The following is a 23,782-nucleotide window of genomic DNA, read 5'->3' as shown; positions in this document are numbered from 1 at the left end:
AAGGAACATAAGAGGACTTTGGTATCCCTGGGGGTCCTGGAACCAATCCCCAGCAGATACCAAGGGACAAGTAAGTTCCGAGAAAGTCAAGTCATACTAAGATTTTCAACTGCACAGGAGATGGCGCCCCTAACCCCCCACACTTTTCAAGGGTCAATTGTACTTTTTTACAAATAAGGAAGGATACTGTGGCCCAGAGAGATGAACTATCTTAAGTCAGGCATCTAGAAACAGCAAAGCCAGTTTCAAACCTATGTTTATATCCATCTGACACTGCCTCTGATTAATAACTACTGTTAATTTAAGAATCAGAACAAGTTTATCAGAAATATAAGGGGCCAATCCCCTTGAAAGCACTGGCATATAAGGTGTAAAAGATTCTAGACTATAAAATTCCTTATTAGTACCACTTATATATATACTTTATCAATCATTGTGTAACAAAAGTCAAATCTTTTGCTTTTTCTCTGCTCCTATTCATTTCTAAATGGGATTCTTCTGTTATCACTATACTGATATTACTCCTCTTCAGGCCTCCAATAACCTCTCAACTCCCAAATTCAATGGACTGTTTTCATTCTCACCAGTCCTGATCTTATGCCAGACCAGACACAGTTGAGCACTTCCTACTGCTTAGAAGTTCCCCTCCTTCCTTGGACAACACCTTCTCCCACTCCTACTTCTTAGTTTCTTTCCTTCCTCAGTTTCTTTCAGCAACTGAACCCTCTCCTCTGCACAACCCATAAATACAGGGGTCACCCCACACATGTTGACACTTTTTTTATTTAAAAAAAAATTAAAGATCTTATGAGGAGAAAGAGAACGAGAAAGGAGCTGGAGGAGGAGTGGAAAGCAACAACTCATAGCTGCTTCTCACGTGAGCCTCGACCAGGCAAGCCCTGAGCTTGGGAATCTGCGACCTGAGCGTTCCAGGCTGACGCTCTATCCGCTGTGCCACCACAGGTCCCGCTGGCGTTTCTTTTAAGCGTACTAAATGAATTTGTTTCCAATTCATACTTACAAAAATCTTCGTGCATTTATATTTTATGGAATCTTTAACACTTTAATCCCCCATATTTCACTAAACTATAAAATCCGTGAGGGTGAGGTGTACTTGTTTTGGTTTTGCCCCTAACATATACTCTGTGTTTGCTGAATAAATGAAAAGCTACCTTTGGTGTAGCCTAAAACTAACAACTAATCTTTTTTTTCTTAATTTTTATTTATCAATTTCAATGAGAGAGGAAGGGCGAGCAAGAGAGAGAGACAGGAACATGATGGAGCCATTCCTGTGTGCGCCCTGACCAAGGATCAAACCACAACCTCTGTGCTTCGGGATGATGCTCTAACCAACCCAGCTATCTGTCCAGGGCATATTCTGTTTTTCAAAAACAAAATATGTGGTAAGTCACAAACTTTCTGGCCCAAAGAACAGGTTGAGCCAGATGACTAGACCCCTCCTACGGAGCAGATAAACTCAGTGCAAAACCTGGGCCTCATACAGGCTCTAAAATTCAATGAGTCTAATAATTATTGTATGATTTCTTTAGCAAATTATCAGCTTTTCCCTGACTCTTTAGAAATCTTCACATCTTTTCCCTAATAAATTCGACCTTCAGCAATTTCATTGTTGTTGGAAAGAATTGTGAAATACCTTTACTACTAATGAAGCATACCAAAATTAGAACTTTAATTACAGGGTTAAATAAATCATTTCAAGCCTAATGGGCTGTGAAATGAAAATCATCTTAAACACAATAATCATGCAACTTCTTTTTTCCAATTTAAAATCATAAAATCTTAACAACAGAAAGAAACATGAAGGTTTTGTTTACCTTCTCACCTAACCAACAGTCCTTTCCACATGATCCCTGACATTTTTCAAACCTCTACGAATACTCAATCCTCTTATGTTCTGGTTACCTTTAAAAGTAAATCCTTCAGCATTTTTAGGCAGATGACTGAACATAAGACTCATAAGGCTTTAAAAGGGTTAGTTAGGTAGGAGCTAATGAATAAAAATATTAAAGATTTTTTTCAATTTCTCAACCACTGGTAAAATATTGGTCAAAATCTCAAGCTACATTAAGGATAAAAAGCACACACAAAGATTGCTTCCAAACTCAATTAAATACAACAGTACCAATTCAATGAACCTCTCTGACATGTGTATTAACAGAATCAATGTAAAAGTGTAGGAACTGTTTTTGACTCAGCCATGAACTTGCTAGAAAAAACAATCTCATTCACCGTGGACCTAGGACAGGTCCAAACAGGGCACTTACGATCCCTCTCAGACAATCTTTCCTTACTTAAATTCCCTAAAACAAGACTCATCTCTCAATGTCCAAGGTCCCTTTCACCTCCATAATTCTCTCCACAGAACATGTCATTATTAAAGGTGTAACATTTCTGTGAGGGATGGTACATGATGTATCATCATTTGTTTGTATAGAGAATCACAGTGTCTTCAACTAATTAGAAAAAAGTTTAGAGTAATTTAATAAGATGGGTGACAATGACATTTTATTCTCAAAAGCATCTAACTATAAAATGTTTTCTCCAAATCAACTGAGCCCTTTGTTTGATGTATATTATACCTTTATTAGAGAAATGATACCATTTTAATGATGTGAATCCTATTTCAAAGGTCAGACTAATTGGGAACTTTTTAGAACCTAAATTGGAAACTTTTTAGAACCTAATATCCACAGGTAAAGCATGTTAGGTTATAATCGCTCATACAGTAGGATAACGTTGCTACTCATATAAGATATTTCCAAGTTCCTTAAACCAATCCTCATCATAAATTCCGAGTAGTACACTATGACAGCTACAAGCTTACAAGCTTTCTGAGAAAGACTGTGATATTTTATCTGGGTTTGCACTGGAAGTCTTCAGTTAAGACTTTTCCCAGGTTGCTCTCACCATTTCATTCCCCTGTCCTCTCCCCCTCACCTCACTGAAAACAAACAAAAAACCCCACACTTGGTCAGGTCCATATTAGTCACTAAAAATCCTTCCTCTCATAGAAGGAAGACGAAATACAATCTGTAAAGGTAACCTGCACATCTTATGTGCAATAAATAAAGGTAAGCAGCTGATACAATCCACATCAAATCTAGATCCATTTTAGTGAACTGCCTCCGGGGCCCAAATATGTCTGTTATGCAACAGCCACCATTCCAGATTTTAATCCCTGTGTGTGATGCAGTGATAAAATACCAATGGCACGACGAGTATAATACTCTAGGTATTTAAATACATTTACAAGATAAATTAAGAATTACCAAATTCTGAAGAACCTTGAAAATGACAAGCTGTGTAACTGTTCAGAACCCTCCCTAAAATTGCAACTTTTCTCTCTGGTAGTCTTCTAGAAACCTGTGCCTCCGGCCCTAAAGTCCTCAAAAAACATTTCAGTTGAGGCTTTGAAAGGATCTCCCAAAGGGGATAGAGGCGGGCATCCGGTGGTTATCCTAAAATCTACTCCTTCTAAGATACCCATACCAATTCCCAGAAGCTGAAAAACGAGTAAGATGCTTCATCATTTCTCCCAAAGGACAATAATGGGAGTAAATGCATGCTAGCTCCCTGAGGCATCAACAATCCAATGCTTCACCCGTCGAATGCCTGGGGTACAGGCCTCGACAAAAGGCATAATGGGCAGCTAAGAATTAGAACGAAATTGCAATGAGCCGCATTCTAGAACTGAATCTGTATGACAGCTACCCCATTAGTAGAAAAGGTCTGGGAGGTGGTCAGAGCATCTCTGGAGGCCACCTCCGTGGGTGAACCCGCGCCGAAACGCTCACGGTCTACACTTGCCCAGGTCCTGTTCTCACCCAGCCAAGGAATCCCCGCGAGCGGAGAGGCTCCAGGTGGGGAGCGGCTCGGCCAGCACCGCGGGGGGGAACGGACGCATCACAGGCGAGCGAAGTAAGGAGGAATTCCCTCACACAAAATGGTGGCGCCGACGCAGAGAGAGGCCCGCGCACCTGGGGGACGCCACATACCCCTCGGACGCCCGGCCGGCCGCCAGCAGCTGGACGCGCCTCCCGGGCCCAGGCTGCCGGCGGGGGCCTGCGCCGCGGTTGGGCCCGCAGCTGCCGGCCAGCACCGCCGTCCGCGGGCGCGCGGGGCCAGGGCTGGGGGCGGTGGGGCCCGGGGCCGGACGAAGCAGCCTCGGCCTCAGCCCGCGGCCCCCGGACCCCCGGACCCCGGCCCCGCGGGGACCCGCAGCACACTCACCTCGGGCGCGCCCGCGGAGCCCGGGAAAGGAGGCGGAGCCGCGGGAATGAATGGAACGGGTGACTGCTCGCTGGCGACCCTCGGCCGGTTCCGGGCCGCGCCGCTCGAGGCTGCCACAGCGGGTACGGCCGCCCCCGGTTCGCCCGGACGCCGGACTCCTGCTCGGCGGGTCAGCCGTAGCCCACCGTGTCCTCCGCCGGCGTGACGCACTCGCGCCGCAGCGCCTCGAGCCTTCGCAGCCGCGCGGCGCCGCGCCCCCCGCGAATCCCCCCGCCCGCGCCCCCCGCCCACGCCACGCCGCCCCTCCTCGGCGCCGGGACGCCGCCCTACCTCCCTCCGGGTCTGGCCGCCGGGCAGGTGCGGGCTCTGCCGGCCCGGGCGTCGCCACGCGGCCCCCACCTCGCCCCCGGCGCCCCCTCCCTCCGCCCCGGCCTCGGTGAAAAGACTGAGCGAGACGCCCCAGCTCAGTACAATGGCTCGGTATTAAAGAGTGACCTTGGCTTAGATACAAAAATAGGTGCGGGTAAGCTGCGGGGACTACGACGCTGAATTTGCGTATCCGTTTAATGTCAGCATTCGCACAGCCCCTTTTGCACACCACAGCCTGGCGCGGGCTCTCTGGGAAACTTACCCAGGGTGGGCGAGACCATCCGGCCTCCGGACAGAGATGCGGAGGTCGGGGCGAGCACCGCGGGCTCCTGCCCTGCCACCTTCTTCCTAAACCCACTGCCCCCCTAGTGCAAGGGAAAGGAAGTCCAGCGCTCCATTCACAATCTGGACCAGCCCTACAGCCTGGACTTCCATCTTGAGATTAGCAAGGACCCACCAAATCCCAGTGTTCACCTTTTCTCTTCCCGAACCTAGCACACGCGAACTAACCCTGACCCAAAAGGACGCCAGTTCCACCCTCCTTTCCTCCTCTTTTCCTCCCAACTCTCTTCCTGCGTCTTATCACCCAAGGCCCTTTGCTAATTAAACTCCCACAAGCGAGAGATCAGCTCGCAAGTATTTAAAGCTGGGTAGACTGTAGAAGTAATAATGCATGTCATGGTTTAAATATGTTTAATAAATGTATTGAGCAAAAGTATAGCATGCAAGAAATTATTAAGACTTCCTTTTACAGTACATAAACTGGAAAATAAACTCATCATCCAAAAGCCATGGGGTTGTTTTCATGGCTTTCAAATAAATGGAAATTGCTTGCCTCATTCCTCAGAAATACTTAGCAATCACAATACCAACCTTTCACTAATTCACTAATGATCAATAACTACTTCAAAGAATACTTGTTGATAGAGCTTTGACTCAGATTTTTTTAAAAATCAAATCGGCTTTTTTGCATTGAGTTGCTCATAAGAATTAACCTCTCATCTGTTTTAATTTGTAAGATTTAATTAGCAGAAAACTTAAATGTAATACATTTAACATTTTTAGAGGAACTAACTGGATTTAATTGAACAGGAATTTTGAATATAGTTGGGTTTTATCCACAGCAAACCAGGCTGGAAAAAAGGAAAGGGGGAGTGAAAAAAGGAAGATATAACTTATATTTCTAGAGCTGTAGGTAAATAGTAGTCCCTAGCGCAGTGATGGACAATCTTTTAAGCTTAGTGTATCAAAATTTGCCAAAAAACCAAGCATAACTCGGGTGGTGTCACTTTGAAAAAAAAAACATAATTTCACAATATTTATAGTTTAAATAAGAAATGTATAATTGTAATATATAACTGTATTTAATAAATCAAAAACTATTTAACTTACCTGCTTAGTGACTTCTTTGTTCACCTGTCAGTTGGTTTCTTTTGTTGGTCTTAATATTATTTAACTTGTATGGGGTGCCATGAACTAAGATAAGTGAGGGGGAGGGGGAATTCTTTAACTAATGTGCCTATTAGTGACTTTTTTTAAAATTTTATTTATTCATTTCAGAGGAGAGAGAGAGATAAAGTGGGGAGGAGCAGGAAGCATCAACTCCCATACGTGCCTTGACCAAGCAAGCCCAGGGTTTCAAACCCACGACCTCAGCATGCCAGGTTGACACTTTTATCCACTGTGCCACCACAGGTCAGGACTATTAGTGACTTTTTTGCTGCTGAATTTCATTGGCTAAATCTTCAATTGAAGGTTGGTATTTTGTACACTTCAAGCCCAAGCAAGTGCTACTAACTTCATCTGTCAATCTGTTTCTTTTGTTGGTTTTGATATTATTTAACACTGAGAATAAGGTCTCACAAAAGTACGTAGAGGGAAAACTGTGAGTAAAGCCATTGCTATATTTTTCAGGGTGCTAAAAGTGTCTGGTAATCGGTTCCAGGCACTCCAAATTTCCTGTTCGTAGTGGCACTCCTCGTGATTTTCCAAGCAGCACCTTTCCAGATTCTCAGGCTTTGACCTCAGGTCGACAAACACCTGAGCCCAGATGCAGTCTTGAAATTCTGCAAGTTGCATCTTATGTAAATTAAGATGGCTGTGGCTATTTCTAATGGCGGGAAATGGCACCCATAGCACAGGCCCTCGCCTCTCCCAGCCTCCCCCTCACTTATCTCAGTAATGATGGTCAATTAGAAATCCACGACACCCCAGGACAGTAGATTAGATGATAGTTGCTGTGGTTATGTGGTGGCTGGTAATGGCTATCACAGGGCCCCCAGAGACACGTCCCCCACGGCATTCCACTGCTCCTTGCTCCGCAGGCCAGAAGTGAGGTCAAAAATCCCTTAATGGCCTAACCAGAAGTCCCAGAACTAGCGGAGTTCTGTTGTTTTGGCCTACAGACCTCCGGCACAGAGTGTCTAAGCTACAGCAAATGTTTTATCCTCGGTTACTGCTCCTGGCCATGCAGGAGCTGAGGATGAAACGTCCTTCTCAGCATGCAGCCCCATACTTCTCTGGTATGCGGCTGCATGCGGCTGCGTATCATCGAGAATGGCTATGCGTGTCAGTGCTGACACGTGTGTCATAGGTTTGCCATCATGGCCCTAGGGTAATCCCAAACAATTGCTACTTTGAGAAGATGTATTTCTGTTTGTTCTTTTAGCTATCAGATACTACAGGTATTGAAGTCTTAGGCCTTAGTGTAAAGCCAGCCAATGCTTTTTGCTTTTAATTCATGAGTGTGATTGGCTTTTAGCTATTATTTTAGTTCTTGGATACTTGTACCTGGGAGACCTATCTCCCAAATGTCTGGCCATTCTAGTTGGAATCAGAACCTCATTCACCCAACCCCATAAGAGAGAGTCCAATGGCACCCATCCAGACTACTAAACCCAGCTCTTTCCTGTGGCAAGGATCCCATCTGCTGAGACCTGCAGAAGTGCTATCTCTTACCTATGTGAGGAATGTCCCATGAGGATACTGGTTCATTATGCTTTCTCTACTTGCAACATGATGCAGCTTTACCTGTTTAAGAAAGAAAAACCATTTACTTCCCTCTTTGGCTGAGATACGTTAAATCTTGCTTATGCGTTTACGCACACTCTGAGGATCCATGAACTCTTCGTAGACAAAGAACTAAAAGTCTTTATTAGATTAACTCATACTATAAATCACTACCAAGATATTTTAAAACATGCCTTGAGATTTTGGTCTGAATTTATTTTATTATTATTTTTATTATTATTATTATTATTATTATTATTAAGTGAGAGGTGGGGAGGCAGAGAGACAGACTCCTGAATGCATCCGAACTGGAATCCATCCGGCAAGCCTCCTTCCTACCAGGGCAATGCTCTGACCATCTGGGACTGCTGTTGATGAGCAACAGTGCTATTTTAGCACCTGAGGCAAGGCCATGAAGCCATCGTCAGCACCCACGGCCAACTTGCTCAAACCAGTTCAGCCATGGCTACAGGGGGAGAAGAGGGAGAGAGAGAAGGGGGAGGAGTGGAGAAGCAGATGGTAGCTTCTCCTGTGTGCCCTGACCAGGAATCAAACCCAGGACATTCACATGCTGGGCCAATGCTCTACCACTGAGTCAACTGGCCAGGGCCCTGAAGTTTTTCTCAGAGAATTGTTAACTTTAAAAATGAAAAAACAAATTGAGAGGCAACAAGCTTATATTTATATTTGAAATCAAAGAATAGCTATTCCATTGCCTGACTTGTGGTGGCGCAGTGGATAAAGCGTCGACCTGGAAATGCTGAGGTCGCTGGTTCGAAACCCTGGGCTTGCCTGGTCAAGGCACATATGGGAGTTGATGCTTCCAGCTCCTCCCCCCTTCTCTCTTTCTGTCTCTCTCTCCTCTCTCTCCCTCTCTGTCTTCTCTCTCCCTCTCTCTCCTCTCTAAAAATGAATAAAAATTAAAAAAAAAAAAAAAGAATAGCTATTCCAGAAGCACTGATTCAGGCAGAAACTCAAATGGGGTTTTGTTTGTGGGGTGAAGGCAAAGGGTTTTTTATGAAAAAAGGAGGGATATGATTACATGAATAGAAAGAAGGAATTTCTTTTGGTGCTAATAAACTATTTTTAGCTATCTATGGCTGTTTATTGATGCTAAGAAATGACTAGTTATCAGTCCTCATAGACAGGAGGTCTGCTTTCTTGTTATTTGCAAACAGTTGTTTTGGATACAATGTTGCTTTAGTCACAGTCCAACAGTAATATTTTGTCCAGTTCAAACACTCCAAAGCTTCAAGGAGTATGCGGTGCAATGCAGTTTCTTTGGAATGGCTGTCGCAACTCCACTTTAAAATGGTTCCATTCATGCCAATTTTTCACAGAGTAAAGGGTGATTGCTTTGGTTTTTTATATGCATGCTTAAATTAGTATTTTGTTAACTTATAAGCAGAAGGAGACATGTTAAGAGTTCTTGTTACATTTTTAGTATATGTTAAAAGTAGGTTGCCACAACACAATTTTGGAGGTGCTGTTACAAATGAATTAAGGTGCCAAGGAACTACAAAACTGTTGATACTGGTATTTCAAAAAAAAGAGCCAGGCCCCCCTTATTCCTCCCTTCTGAGGAGAAAAAAACCCAAGAGAAAGAGATTAAAGGGGAAAATCTAGTTAGTAGTTAACCATAATTTAAATATAGTTCTCTGGAAGGGCTGAGGCCACTACTTGCTAGACAGAGCGAGGATGGTAATAAAACTTACCTAAAAACTTCCTCTTCCCCTTCCTTAAGAGCCTTTAGGATGTTTACATATCTTAATTAAAAATTCCTATAACTCTTCCTCCCCTCCTGGAGTCATGAGAGTGAGAAATACCTCTGGACAAAGGGATCACAAGCCCACTCCACTTGCTTGAAAAACCTGCATTCTGTAACATTTTATATACTTTCTAATAATCATCCCTTTTGAAATTCTTTACTTGTAAACTAAGCAAACAGGGACTAGCCTCAGCACTTTTAGCAAAGGTAATTTCATTTAGCTTCTCTCCTTATCCTAAACTAAAACATTTCATTTCCCACTATTGTGGCAACAAGAGTAAGTGTAAACCCTGGAAGATTTGGGAATGTCTTTGATATGTAAAACAACATTTATGCTACTGTGTTGAAATGTAAAACACATTTACCCCTACTTTTACCCCTACTGTGTCTGTCGGGTATGTAAAACATTTATCATTACTGTGTTATCTTGTGGTCTTGTTCTGTAGGAATGTTTTTCCTTTTAATACACCCTATAGATAAATGTTGTAAGCTTATCAGTAAATGACTTTCGTATCATGCTCCCCCTCCATTCCCCCCCAGCCAGTATGTGATCATGTCTATATAACCAACCTCAGAGCTATGATCTAGGCTGCACGATTTGGGTTAGCTATACCCCATGTAAGTCATATGTAGCTGGCTTATTAATAAATCTCCTAAAATTTCTTCTGTATCCTGCCTTGGTGTCTCTATATAACCCACGGATTAAAGTACATTACTTTATAACACAAAGAGCCCTTAAATTGCAGTGAAGAGTAATTCCTAATGGCTACATAATGGCTGGTTTTTTATTTATTTATTTATTTATTTTTTTTACAGAGACAGAGAGAGAGTCAGAGGGATAGATAGGGACAGGCAGACAGGAATGGAGAGAGATGAGAAGCATCAATCATTAGTTTTTCGTTGCGACACCTTAGTTGTTCATTGATTGCTTTCTCATATGTGCCTTGACCGTGGGCCTTCAGCAGACCGAATAACCCCTTGCTCGAGCCAGCGACCTTGGGTCCAAGCTGGTGAGCTTTGCTCAAACCAGATGAGCCCGCGCTCAAGCTGGCGACCTCGGGGTCTCGAACCTGGGTCCTCCGCATCCCAGTCTGATGCTCTATCCACTGCGCCACTGCCTGGTCATGCGCAGGCTGTTTTGACGGCTAATAAATTGCAAGGCACTTCACTAACTTCTTTGTGGAAATTAACTCATTTAATCCTTATAAATATCTTTGGAGTTACATTGTAATGTTATCCCCAGTTTACCTAAAAGGATATTGAGGCAGACAGAGAAACTAAGTAATTTGCTCATAGTCACACTCTCTTAACCAGTATTCTACGCTACCTGTGATGGGCAATCAGAGGTATTATTTTTTATTTAATTTTTAATTTAATCACTAATAGCTATAAGGTATTTTTCCCACTAAGAAGAAAGGAAGGGGCCAGAGCCACGAAGTGTGGAATAGTAAAAGGCTTTATTGAGTACAGAGCGCGCATCCCGCCTGGCGAGGTTCCCTGGCCCCAAGGAAAGATGGAGGCTAGGGAAGTCGCAAGGAGTGACCCGTGTGAGGGATATTTAAAGGGTCCCTCGGGTGGTCATGCTAATATGACGTGGTGAAATCTCACTGGCTGGCAGATGGTCACTGTTTTCCAAAGGGTTCCTGGGAAGTTTCTTTTGGCGTGCTTGGTTGTGGGTGGTCCTAGCCAAATTTCGCGGGTCTGGGTTCCCCACGTGACCATCCCCCATCATCCACCAACCTTACAATAGCAACTAGCAAGGCTTACTGAAACAGCTGCACACTCTGTAATAGGTGGCTTGTAAAATGGGAAACCCATATGGAAGCAGTGTATCATGATCACTATTGTCATTGTTGATTAAACACTTATATGCAAGACATTGTACTAAATACTTTACTGAAGTTGCCTTATTTAGTCCTCACAGTAGCTATATGAGGTAGACACTATTCCAAAGATGAGGAAACTGAAATTTAAAGAGGTGAAGAAATTGACCCAAGGTGGTACAGGAATTTGATCATTGTTTTGAAATTACTCTAGACTTCAGATGCTCTACTACAGACTTGACTGTACTGCTTATCAATTAGTATATATCTAGCTTCTAGAAAATATTTATATTAACACCCTCTCACCCAATATTTATTCATGTATTAACTCAGCATACATCTTTTGAAATGTCTGTTATGCTAGGCACCATGCTAGATAGACCCTATGAGGTGATAATATGATGAATGGGACAGGCAGAGACAAGAGGAAATGTGGATGTGGACTCTTCAATTTGCTTACTGGCAAATTGAAGACAATTAGGTTTTTCAGCAGTGTATATTTTTAAGAAATGAGATTGGAGAACCTACAGAAACAAGCAGGACCTGTTTCTGAAAGTTACTCATTTTATTTTATTTTATTTATTTAATTTTTTTTGTATTTTTCTGAAGTTGGAAACGAGGAGGCAGTCAGACAGACTCCCGCATGTGCCCGACCCGGATCCACCCGGCATGCCCACCAGGGGGCGATGCTCTGCCCATCTGGGGCATCGCTCTGTTGTGACCAGAGCCATTCTAGCACCTTAGGCAAGGCCATGGAGCCATTCTCAGTACCAGGGCCAACTTTTGCTCCAATGGAGCCTCGGCTGCGGGAGGGGAAGAGACGAAGAGGAAGGAGAGGGGAAGGGGTGGAGAAGCAGATGAGCGCTTCTCCTGTGTGCCCTGGCTGGGAATCAAACCCAGGACTCCTGCACGCCAAGCCAACGCTCTACCACTGAGCCAACCAGCCAGGGCAAAGTTCCTCATTTTATCTACTGCACCACCGCCTGGTCAGGCCAAAGTAACTCATTTTAAAATTACTGGTCAGCCTGGCCTATGGGGGCACAGTGGAAAGAGCGTTCGACCTGGAATTCTGAGGTCACCGGTTCGAAACCTTGGGTTTTCCAAGTTGTGGGAAACTGCAAGTTGAAAAGATCCTCACAGTTTAAGACTTAAGCCAAAAGGTGAAAGCTCTTCCCCACAAACCTCTAATTGTTTGATTAAGTTGCAAAAGGCTATGCCTTTCTCCACACCCCTAGGTTAGTGTGAGGCTGCTGGTTTCTACTCATTCCATACGCCCTGTCTCTCGAAGAGACTGGAGGCAGTTTTCTTTTTACCCTTTGTTTGTTTGTTTTTGTTTTTTCAGAGACAGAGAGAGAGTCAGAGAGAGGGATAGATAGGGACAGACAGACAGGAACGGAGAGAGATGAGAAGCATCAATTATTAGTTTTTCCTTGCGACACCTTAGTTGTTCATTGATTGCTCTCTCATATGTCCCTTGACCATGGGCCTTCAGCAGACCGAGTAACCCCTTGCTCGAGCCAGCGACCTTGGGTCCAAGCTGGTGAGCTTTGCTCAAACCAGATGAGCCCATGCTCAAGTCTCGAACCTGGGTCCTCTACATCCCAGTCCAACACTCTATCTACTGCGCCACCACTTGGTCAGGCTCTTTTTACCCTTTGTTTTGTGAAGTTAAAATGTTATAGAGGGTGGGGGTTTTCTGCACTTAGAATTCTTGGTTTGCCTCAGAAATGTGACTTTATATCTAAGTTTTCTTTGTTTTGCTTATGACTTTGCTCCACTCTGGGGATGGAGATTTGCTCTTGCAAGCCATCAGCTGTGCAATGGGTCCTCCCCATCCCTTCCTTTATCTTTCTGTGTTTATTTTTTTATTTGTTTTTTGTTTTTTGTTTTTTTGCATTTTTCTGAAGCTGGAAACAGGGAGAGACAGTCAGACAGACTCCCACATGTGCCCGACCGGGATCCACCCGGCACGCCCACCATGGGGCGATGCTCTGCCCACCAGGGGGTGATGCTCTGCCCATCCTGGGTGTCGCCATGTTGTGACCAGAGCCACTCTAGCACCCGAGGCAGAGGCCACAGAGCCATCCCCAGCGCCCGGGCCATCTTTGCTCCAATGGAGCCTTGGCTGCGGGAGGGGAAGAGAGAGACAGAGAGGAAGAAGCGGCGGAGGGGTGGAGAAGCAGATGGGTGATTCTCCTGTGTGCCCTGGCCGGGAATCGAACCCGGGTCCTCCGCACGCTAGGCCAACGCTCTACCGCTGAGCCAACCGGCCAGGGCCTCTTTCTGTGTTTATTTTCTAATCCTCTATATTCCCACCCATGAGACCTGCAAAATTATAAGTCTCGTTAGTTCACCACCACACCCAGTCAAGGTACATATGACAAGCAACCAATGAACAACAAAAGTGAAGCAACTATGAGTTGATACTTCTCGCTCCCTCCCTCCTCTCTCTGTAAAATCAATAAATATAAATAAATAAAAACAAAAAGTACTGGTCAACCATATTAGGGAGTATGGACTCAATCCCAAAGGTAATGGAGAGCCATTTAAGGAGGTTAAGTTTCAGACTAACCTGACCACATTTGTATGTTAGCAAATTTTCTCAGGCTGCCATGTGGAAAATGAATTAAAGAAAATATGACTGGCCTGATCAGTGGTGGCATAGTGGATAGAGCGTTGACCTGGGACACTGAGTTCCCAGGTTAGAAATCCTGAGGTTTCAAGCTTGAGGGAAGGCTTACCAGCTTGAGCAAAGGGGTCACTGGTTCAGCTTGAGCTACTTGGTCAAGGCACGTATGAGAAGCAATCAATGAACAACTCAAGTGACACAACTACGAGTTGGTGCTCTTCATCTCTCTCCCTTCCTCTCTTCCTCTCTCTCTCTTTCTCTTTTGCAAAAAAAAAGAAAGAGAAAAAAGAAGACTGGAAGCAGCAAGCCAATTATTATGGAACTGATTAATTAATCTAGTTGAAAGATGACAATCTGGTCTAGAAGTCACAGTGAGGATAAAGAGAAGGAAGTGGATTCTAAAGCTCAAAGGTGGGAAGTAGAAGCAACAGAATTTGGCAAAATGTGCAATGTGCTGAAGAAGACAAGCAAGACTACCAGGTGTCTGTCTCGAACCACAGGGTAGATGGCAATGATGCTTACTAAAATAGGGATCACTACAGAATGAGAATTTGGGAGGTAAAATCATGAATTCCATTTTGGCTATGTTGAGTTTTATGTGCTGTGAGACATCCAAGTGGGGACATCTAAAATAGTGAGATCTTTACAAAGGGAGCTACCTAGCTGGACTGAAGGTATAGATAGTCATCAATATAAGGATGGAAATTGAAGTCATAGAATGAGTGAGCTGGCTTACAGCCAAAATGTATAGGGACCACAAGAAAATCCTGTATGAGAAGCAGAGAAATGTCCAGAGAGAAAAGTGGGGATGTGGTGTCATAAAAGACAGGAGAAAGAAGAGTTGATCTCAGTGGAATTCAACACTCCTTCAGAATTTATCCAAAGGAACTAATTAAGAATGAATGCAAAGATTTGACTACCAAATTATTTCAATATTGTTTGTAATGGAAAAATATTGGTGGTGGGGAAAAGACAGGGAAGTCAAACAAGATCATAAATAAATGCTGATACGTCCACACTATAAATGTTGTGTGGTCTTTAAATTGCATTTCTGAACAATATTTAATGATATGGGAAATGTTAAGTAGAAAAGACGTCTGTTAAAAAAGTATGATCCCACTTTTGCTTTAAAAATTATACTTATGCTGGTACACTTAGAGAATATATAGACCATAAGGATATGTATCGAAGTATTAACACCAAAAGTTAGAAAATGAATTAGAAAGAAGAACAAGTAGTAGGAAAACTGAATACTAATTTTGCATTTTTTTTACAATATTTTTCTCATTTCCCATGGTGAACATATAGTCTTTTTATGGTAAAAAAAAATTAATGGGTTTTTGGTTAAGAAATTTATGACATATAACTCATAATATGCAATGATTAAGTATTATACTTCTGGGTACTAGGTAACAACATAGAAAAATAAGTATGCTAGACCATTAAATTATAATACATTACTTTTTTAGAAAGAATCAGGTTAAGAATCGGTAGAACGATCAAAGCTAAGCAAAGCCACACACTAGTTAAAAAGGGTAAAAACAGATATTAAATAACTACAAGAGTAAGAGAAAGAGCTGAGGTCAATTCTGATTTGTGCAGTGAAGACTGGATTTTTTAAAAGTAGATTGAGGCCCTGGCCAGTTGGCTCAGTGGTAGAGCATCGGCCTGGCATACAGGAGTCCCAGGTTCGATTCCCAGCCAGGGCACACAGGAGAATCACCCATCTGCTTCTCCACCCCTCCCCCTCTCCTTCCTCTCTGGTCTCTCTTCCCCTCCTGCAACCAGGGCTCCATTGGAGCAAAGTTGCCTCAGGTGCTGAGGATGGCTCCATGGCCTCTGCCTCAGGCACTAGAATGGCTCTGGTTGCAACAGAGCAATGCCCCAGATGGGCAGAGCATCGCCCCCTGGTGGACATGCCGGGTGGATCCCTGTGGGGCACATGTGGGAGTCTGACTGCCTCCTGGTTTCCTGCGTCAGAAAAATACAAAAAAAAAAAAAAAAAAAAAAAGTAGATTGAGCCTGACCAGGAGGTGGCGCAGTGGATAGGGCATTGGACTGGGATGCAGAAGACCCAGGTTCAAGACCCTGTGGTCGCCAGCTTCAGCGTGGGCTCATCTGGCTTGAGCAAAAAGCTCACCAGCTTGGACCCAAGGTCTCGCTGGCTCGAGCAAGGGGTTACTCGGTCTGCTGAAGGCCCGCAGTCAAGGCACATATGAGAAAGCAATCAATGACCAACTAAGGCAGGGGTCCCCAAACTTTTTACACAGGGGGCCAGTTCACTGTCACTCAGACCATTGGAGGGCCGGACTATAAAAAAACTATGAACAAATCCCTATCCACACTGCACATATCTTATTTTAGAGTAAAAAAACAAAACAGGAACAAATACAATATTTAAAATAAAGAACAAGTAAATTTAAATCAACAAACTGACCAGTATTTCAATGGGGACTATGCTCCTCTCACTGACCACCAATGAAAGAGGCGCCCCTTCCAGAAGTGCGGTGGGGGCCTCAGGGGGCTGCATGCGGCCCACGGGCCGTAGTTTGGGGACCCCTGAACTAAGGTATCACAATGAAAAACTGATGATTGATACTTCTCATCTCTCTCCGTTCCTGTCTGTCTGTTCCTATCTGTCCCTCTCCTGTCTCTCTGTCCCTGTAAAAAAAATAAAATAAAATAAATAAATAAAAGTAGATTGAGGTGCATATGTTCTTTTGCATTAGTGTTTTGGATTTCTTTGGTTATATTCCCAGAATATACTCTGTTCACTGCAGTGTAATTTACAATAGTCAAGATTGGGAAGCACAAGTGCCCAACCATAAATAGATGAGTGGATAAAAAAGCTGTGGTACGTTTACATGATGGAATACTGCTCAACTTTAAAAAAGAAAAAAAAATCTCACCTTTTGTGACAGTGTGGATCGGCCTGGAGATTATTATGCTGAGTGAAATAAGCTAGTCAGAGAAAGACAAGTACTATAGGATTTTACTTGTATATGGAATCTAATGAACAAAATAAACTAAATGGAAACAGACTCACAGATGTGAAGAATAGACTGACAGCTGTCAGAGAGGCTGGTAGTTCGGGGGTTGGGTGAAAACGGGAAGGGATTAAGGAAAGGAAAAAAAAAACTCATGGACACAGACAAAGGTGTGCGGATTGTAGGCAGGGGTGGGGGAGGTGGAGGAGGGTGGAAAGGGGATAGATGGTGATGAAGGGAGACTCGATTTGGGGTGGTGAATAAACAATGAAATATACAGGTGATGTATTGTAGAATTGTGCACCTGAAACTTGTATAATTTTATTAACTAATGTCACCTCAATGCATTTAAAAAAAAATAAAAGTAGATTGATGGAGTGGGGAAGGGGAATGACAGGAAGAGATTTGAGCAGAATTAGAAAAGTAAAAATTTAACCTGACCAGTGGTGGCCAGTGGATAGAGCATCAACCTGGAACACCGAGGTCCCAGGTTCAAAACCCCAAGGTCTCCAGCTTGAGCATGGGATCACTGATTTGAATGTGGGATCATGGACATGATCACATGGTCACTCCCCTGGGCCTCAAGGTCGCTAGGTTCAGCAAAGGGTCACTGGCTCAGCTTGAGCCCTCTGGGCAAGGCACGTAGGAGAAGCAATAAATAATTATTAAAGTGTCACAACTATGAGTTTATGCTTCTCATCTCTCTCCCTTCTCTACCCCCCCCCCCGTGTATGCGCATGTGTGCAAAAAAGTGAAAAGTTACAAAGAGCAGGTAAGAGGGTTGTTTAATGTCTGCTAATCGGACTTTATTCAACCTAGGTTTCTCCCTTCCCACAGAGACTGGGAGATAGAGTCCCTATCCTTCAAAGGAATGGCTTCCAGGTCTTTGAGAAAGACACTTCTGGGTGTAGGAGATACACATATCAAAGGAACTGAGCAAGGACTTACAATTTTTTAAAAAATAAATGCTATAAGAAAGGGAATTCAAGAGCCTTTAGTCTGGTGTTGGCTGAAACAATAGGCAATTATTTGGGCAGCTTTGAGCTTTTCCAGATAGGAACCTCAGGAGGCTAGGTCATCCCAGGGCCTTGGGTTGCTAGAAGCCATGCTAGAGTTTTGCCAAGTTTCTTAATGAAGGGGTTTGGATGGAGTTATTTGTGCCTAGAGTTTCTGCAGTTCTCAGGGCCAACATGTGCAAGTTCAAAAAGGGGAAACAGATCCAGGAGATGCTGAGTGGGTCTTTTTTCTGCACAACTGGGTCAAGACTTCTGCCTCTTTATTCTCCTAACATATAAATGCCTGCACTTTAGTTCTGTCCACTGCCCCAGCCGAGTCAATTCATGGATGAAAGGAGGTCGTTTTTTTTTACAGGGACAGAGAGAGAGTCAGAGAGAGGGATAGACAGGGACAGACAGACAAGAACGGAGAGAGATGAGAAGCATCAATCATCAGTTTTTCGTTGCGACACTTTAGTTGTTCATTGATTGCTTTTTCATATGTGCCTTGACCATGGGCCTTCAGCAGACTGAGTAACCCCAAGCCAGCAACCTTGGGTCCAAGCTGGTGAGTTGTTTTTTTTTGTGTTTGTTTTTTTGCTCAAGCCAGATGAGCCCACACTCAAGCTGGCAACCTTGGGGTCTCGAACCTGGGTCCTTGGCATCCCAGTCCGACGCTCTATCCACTGCACCACAGCGTGGTCAGGCAAAGGGAGCCTGTCTTGATACCACACACCGTGTTGTTGTTGCTGCTGCATGGTCTGCACACACAGCTGGGCCTTGCACAGGCCACCGACCAGCGAGGACATAAGGAAAGGCTGAGATCCTGCGTGGGTTCTGTGTGCCAAGTCAAGCACCAAAATGCTAGGCTTCATTAGCCAGAGGAGGGGCACCTTTTCTAAATTGTCTATTTGAAGGAGTACATTTTTAACCAACAAACTGTCCTTCTACGCTAAGGTGTCCTAACTATACTAGGTAAGGGATTTTGACACTGAAAAGCAGAATCAAGATAATTTGAGATCACTCTTTATGGAGCCTTATATGAAGACATAACTCATCTTAAATTGTATACAGTGCTTACAGTTGTGTTTACTAAAGATAGAGAGGTGTCCTAATCGCACACACATACCCCCATGCACCCTCCTACCCACCTGTGCAATACCCTCACCCCCACCCCCCACTTACTGACTTAGAAAAATGATCCAAAGCAGAAGGCAGCACCATTACCCACTGGATTTCTTCATGTCAACTTAGTTACCTGAACAAGATATTTGATTAATAGTTAAATTCCGTTTGCAGATAATGCTAGAATTAATAATGTTTTCAACGTAAAAGTATATAAGCAACAGATGTTATAATCAAGCAATATGGAAGCAATAGATGTTATAATCAAGAAAACAAAGACTCCTTTACTTCACCTTCAAACCCAAATGAAACAAAACAAAAACCTGTGAAACTCTCAATACTCCAGCTCTACTAGAATAACCAGATTTTAAAAAAATCAAAACACTTGATTTCTCTTATATTGGAAAAAAGCAAAAAAAAGATGAACTTTCAAACCAAACATAAGCATATCCGGTTTTGAAACGCATGTCCTGCCAGTGCTTAGAAGAGGGACAGTCTTCTGCTTCCCCCACAGAGAGGATGAAACAATGCACAATGTCTCTCAATCTTTCAGCCTAGTCTTGGTTTGGAAATGCTACAGTGGAACTGATTAGAGCTGGCATGGGGGTGGGGTGGCATGAAGGCTTCCAAGGGGCAGGCTCCCTGTGCCCCTCCCCACTGTAGTGCTTCTCCAGCTTCAGTTTTTAAAAAAATGCAGAGTCCTGACTCTTCCCTCTAGAGATTCCAATCCAGGAGATCTAGAATGGGACCAGCGAATCTGCATTTTAAATCAGCACTGAAGTGTAGAAGAAAAAGGCTCTTAACATGAATAATTTTTGGCAAAACTTATTTTCTCTAAAACAAAGAGACTTTTCGCATAACTTACTTTTTCTGAAAAGACCCCCTATTCTTGGCCTTGCAGCTAGTTTCCCAGACTGTGGCCTTGGGCTAGCTCTGCAAACTTGCAGGTGTTCTCAGAATGTTTCTCCCTGAACTAACCCTAAAGATAAACATTGTAAGAAAGCTTGTTTCATTGCTTTGTTTTACTGCTATGCTTTCTCTCCTCCCCATTCCTCCCCAGTCAGTATGTAATTTTCCCTTTAAAAGCCAGCCCCAAACTGTGTTCCCCAGCCACATTGATTTGAACAACTTAGGTCTCCATGCGGTCTGTGCAGCCAGTTAGTCAGACTCCCTAATTTGGCTAATTAATTGTGTGGCAAGACATTTGTTTCTCGCTTCTCTGATACAACAAGCACCAAAACTCTAGATAAATGGTGAGATGATTAATGAACACAACAGAGAAACTGAGATGAGACAAAGAGTGTCATACATCTATGGCAAAACAAAGGGATTGAAACTTCTGATTTTTAATTTTGTATTAAAGTATAACATTTGCAAGAAAGTTAATAAGGTCTCTAATACTAACTGTAAAGTTCAATGAATTTTCAATGAGTAGACACGTAGATAACTACCACCCAAATCAAGACGTAGAAGATTTTCAAAACACCAGCAGGCTCTCTCATTTCTCGTCCCTGTCAATACCTCTCCCCAGAGATAATCATTATTCTGACATCTGACATCCTAGATTAGCCTGTTTTTTAATTTCATGTAAATGGAATAATATCGGATGAACTCTTCTTTTTTATTTTATTTATTCATTTTAGAGAGGAGAGAGAGACAGAGAGAGAGAAGAAGGGAGGAGCAGGAAGCATCAACTCCCATATGTGCCTTGACCAGGCAAGCCCAGGGTTTTGAACCGGCAACCTCAGCATTTCCAGGTCGACGCTTTATCCACTGCACCACCACAGGTCAGGCTCGCATGAACTCTTTTATGTCTGGCCTCTTTCGTTTAACATGATGTGTGTGAGACCTACCCTGCTGTGGAACACAGAAGTAGCTTCTTTTTGATTTGTGTAGGATCCCATTGTATAAATGCCGTGATTTAGCAGCCCTTCTCCTATTGATGGGCACCAATCACTTCAAGATTGTTTGGCATTTCCATATGAATTTTATGATCAACTTATACATTTCTGCACAAAAAGGTAATTACTTGGATTCTTGGTAGTGAACGCACTGAGTTCTATAGGTCCATTTGGGAGGTATTGCCAATCTTCACAGTAAGTCTTCTGATGCATAAATACTGGATGTCTTTACATGTATTTACAATCTTCTTTACTTTTATCAAACAGTGTGTTTTAGTTTTCAGTGTACAAGTCTTGCACTTCTTTAGTTAAATTTATTTCTATTTTATTCTCTCTGATGCGGTTGTGTATGAAATTGTTTCCTTAATTTAATTTTCATATTGTTCACTGCTAATATATAAAATACAACTTTGGGGTTTTTTTTCCATATTTTTCTGAAGTTGGAAACAGGGAGGCAGTCAGACAGACTCCCGCATGCGCCCCACCAGGATCCACCCGGCATGTCCACCACGTGGCGTTGCTCTGCCCATCTGGGGCCTCACTCTGCTGCAATCAGAGCCATTCTAGCGCCTGAGGCAGAGGCCATGGAGCATCCTTAGCGCCTGGGCCAACCTTGCTCCAATGGAGCCTTGGCTGCAGGAGGGGAAGAGAGAGACAGAGAGGAAGGAGAGAGGGAGGGGTGGAGAAGCAGATGGGCGCTTCTCCTGTGTGCCCTGGCCAGGAATCAAACCCGGGACTCCTGCATGCCAGGCTGATGCTCTACCACTGAGCCAACCGGCCAGGGCCTACAACTGGGTTTTGTATATTGATCTTCTATCTTGCTGCTTTGATTAACTTGCTTATTAGTTCTAATAGTTTTTTGGTGGATTCTTTAGTGTGTTCTATAGAAAAGATTGTGTCATCTGCAAATAGATATAGTTTTACTTTCTCTTTTCTGATCTTGATTCCTTTCATATTTTTTCTTGCCTAACTGCACTGGCCAGAACCTTCATTACAATATTGAATAGAAGTGATGAAATCAAACATCTTTATCTTATTCTTGATCTTAGGGGGAAATTTTTCAGTCTTACCATTAAGTATGATCATAACTGTGGGTTTTTCATGAATGCCCTTTATCAGGTTATGAATTTGTCAAGTGTTGTTGTTTTTATCATAAAAGACTTATATTTTGTCTGAAAGTCTAACAAAATTTTTTTCTCTATTGAGATGATCCTGTGATTTTTCTTTATTTCTGTATTATACTGATTGACTTTTTTTTATTTATTGCTTTTCTAGAGAAAGAGAAAGGGAGAAAGAGAAAGAAACATTGATTTGTTGTTCCACCCATTCATTGATTGATCCTTATATGTGCCTGACCAGGGATTGAAGCCATAACCATGGCACATCAGGAAGATTCTCCAACCAACCCACCAGGACCATACTGATTGATTTTCATATGGTGAACCAACCTTGCACAGTTGGGACTTTTCACCTATGTTCATATGTGATATTGGTCTATACTTTTCTTTTTTTTTTTTTAATATTTTATTTATTGATTTTTTAGAGAGAAAGGAGTGAGAGAGACAGAAAGAGAGAGAGAAGGGGGAGGAGCAGGAAGCATCAACTCCCATATGTGCCTTGACCAGGCAAGCCCAAGGTTTCGAACTGGCGACCTTAGTGTTCCAGGTCGATGCTTTATCCCACTGCGCCACCACAGGTCAGGCTGGTCTATACTTTTCTTATGATGTCTTTGTTATCAGAGTGATACTTAACTCACAGAATGAGTTGGGAAATATTCTCACTTCTATTTTTTTGCCAGAGTTTAAAAAGGATTAGTGTTAATTCTTTAAATGTGCGGTACAATTTAGCAGTGAAGCTATTTGTGCCTGGGCTTTTGTATGTGGAGGGGGTAGTTTTTGTTTTCTAACTCAATTTCTTTACTTGTTGTCAGTCTATATTTTCCATTTTTTTTCTTGAGGCAGTTTTGATAATCTGTGTGCTTTTAGGACTTTGTCCATTTAATCTAGGTTATCTAATTTTTTTTAAATCAAATTCTCTTCTTTTCTTTTTTTAAATTTTTCTTTATTAATTTTTAGAGAAGGGGGGAGAGAGATAGAGAGAAGAAAAGAGGGGGGAGAAACAGGAAGCATCAACTCGTAGTAGTTGCTCCCTGTATGTGCCTTGACCAGGCAAGCCCAGGGATTTGAACCGGCAACCTCAGTGTTCCAGGTCGATGCTGTATTCACTGCGCCACCACAGGTCAGGCTAGGTTATCTAATTTATTGGCATATACTTACTTATAGTATTCCCTGATAATCTTTTTGATTTCTCTAAGGTTATGACCCCCTTTTACTTCTGTATTTTATTTTAGTATTTGAGTGTTCTTTCTTTTTGTCATGATCAGTCTATCTAAAGCAGGGGTCTCAAACTCGCGGCCCACGGGCCGCATAATTTTGTGCGGCCCGCAGACTAATCCACAAAGTTCAAAATATTTTGGATAAAATTAAGTAAGCCTAGGGGCCTACTTGTATTTTTCATTTCTCTAGCATCCTAGCTAGATATTAGCTTAGTTAACAGCAGTTGTGATGCGAACTACAGTTTCTGGTCGTTTTGTGACACTGAGTAAACTGCATGTACGATTGTGCTTGTTGTACTGATTTTTTTTTGTTTTCAACTGCAGTGAGAAAAGTGTTGCGTAACAGTTGCCTTTTGTAGACCTAGTGCGGCCCGCCGAAGGGCTGTGATCTTGCTCTGCGGCCCACATGCTGAGTTGAGTTTGAGACCCCTGATCTAAAGGCTTATCAATTTCATTGATCTTTTCAAAGAACCAATTTTTGGCTTTGTTGATATTCTTCATTATTTTTCTCTTCTCTATTTCATTTCTTTTCATTCTAATCTTTATTAGTCTGTTTTTATTTTTCTAGTTTTTTAAAATAGAAAGTTATA

General features: G+C 42.9%; 1 protein-coding gene across 8 annotated transcripts in view; it reads right to left on the bottom strand.

The window, feature by feature from the left end:
* Positions 1–7,596, bottom strand: part of FAM169A (family with sequence similarity 169 member A) — an 81,578-nt gene extending 73,982 nt beyond the window's left edge. For 2 of the 8 annotated variants that reach the window (XM_066241100.1, XM_066241166.1), the window contains exon 1: positions 4,582–4,836. The gene's annotated coding sequence lies outside the window, so the exon portion shown is untranslated. Of the gene's footprint in view, positions 1–3,732; positions 3,813–3,845; positions 3,973–4,016; positions 4,035–4,251; positions 4,441–4,581; positions 4,837–4,882; positions 5,541–7,578 lie in introns of those variants that run through there. The other 6 variants (XM_066241148.1, XM_066241118.1, XM_066241110.1 and 3 more) reach the window with 6 other exon arrangements.
* Between the last annotated feature and the right edge of the window lie 16,186 nt (positions 7,597–23,782).

This window comes from Saccopteryx bilineata, chromosome 1 (assembly GCF_036850765.1).
Source record: "Saccopteryx bilineata isolate mSacBil1 chromosome 1, mSacBil1_pri_phased_curated, whole genome shotgun sequence".
Classification (NCBI taxonomy): Eukaryota; Metazoa; Chordata; class Mammalia; order Chiroptera; family Emballonuridae; genus Saccopteryx; species Saccopteryx bilineata.
Note: the sequence above shows the minus strand (reverse complement) of the source record. Positions and strands in the feature narration are given on the sequence as shown.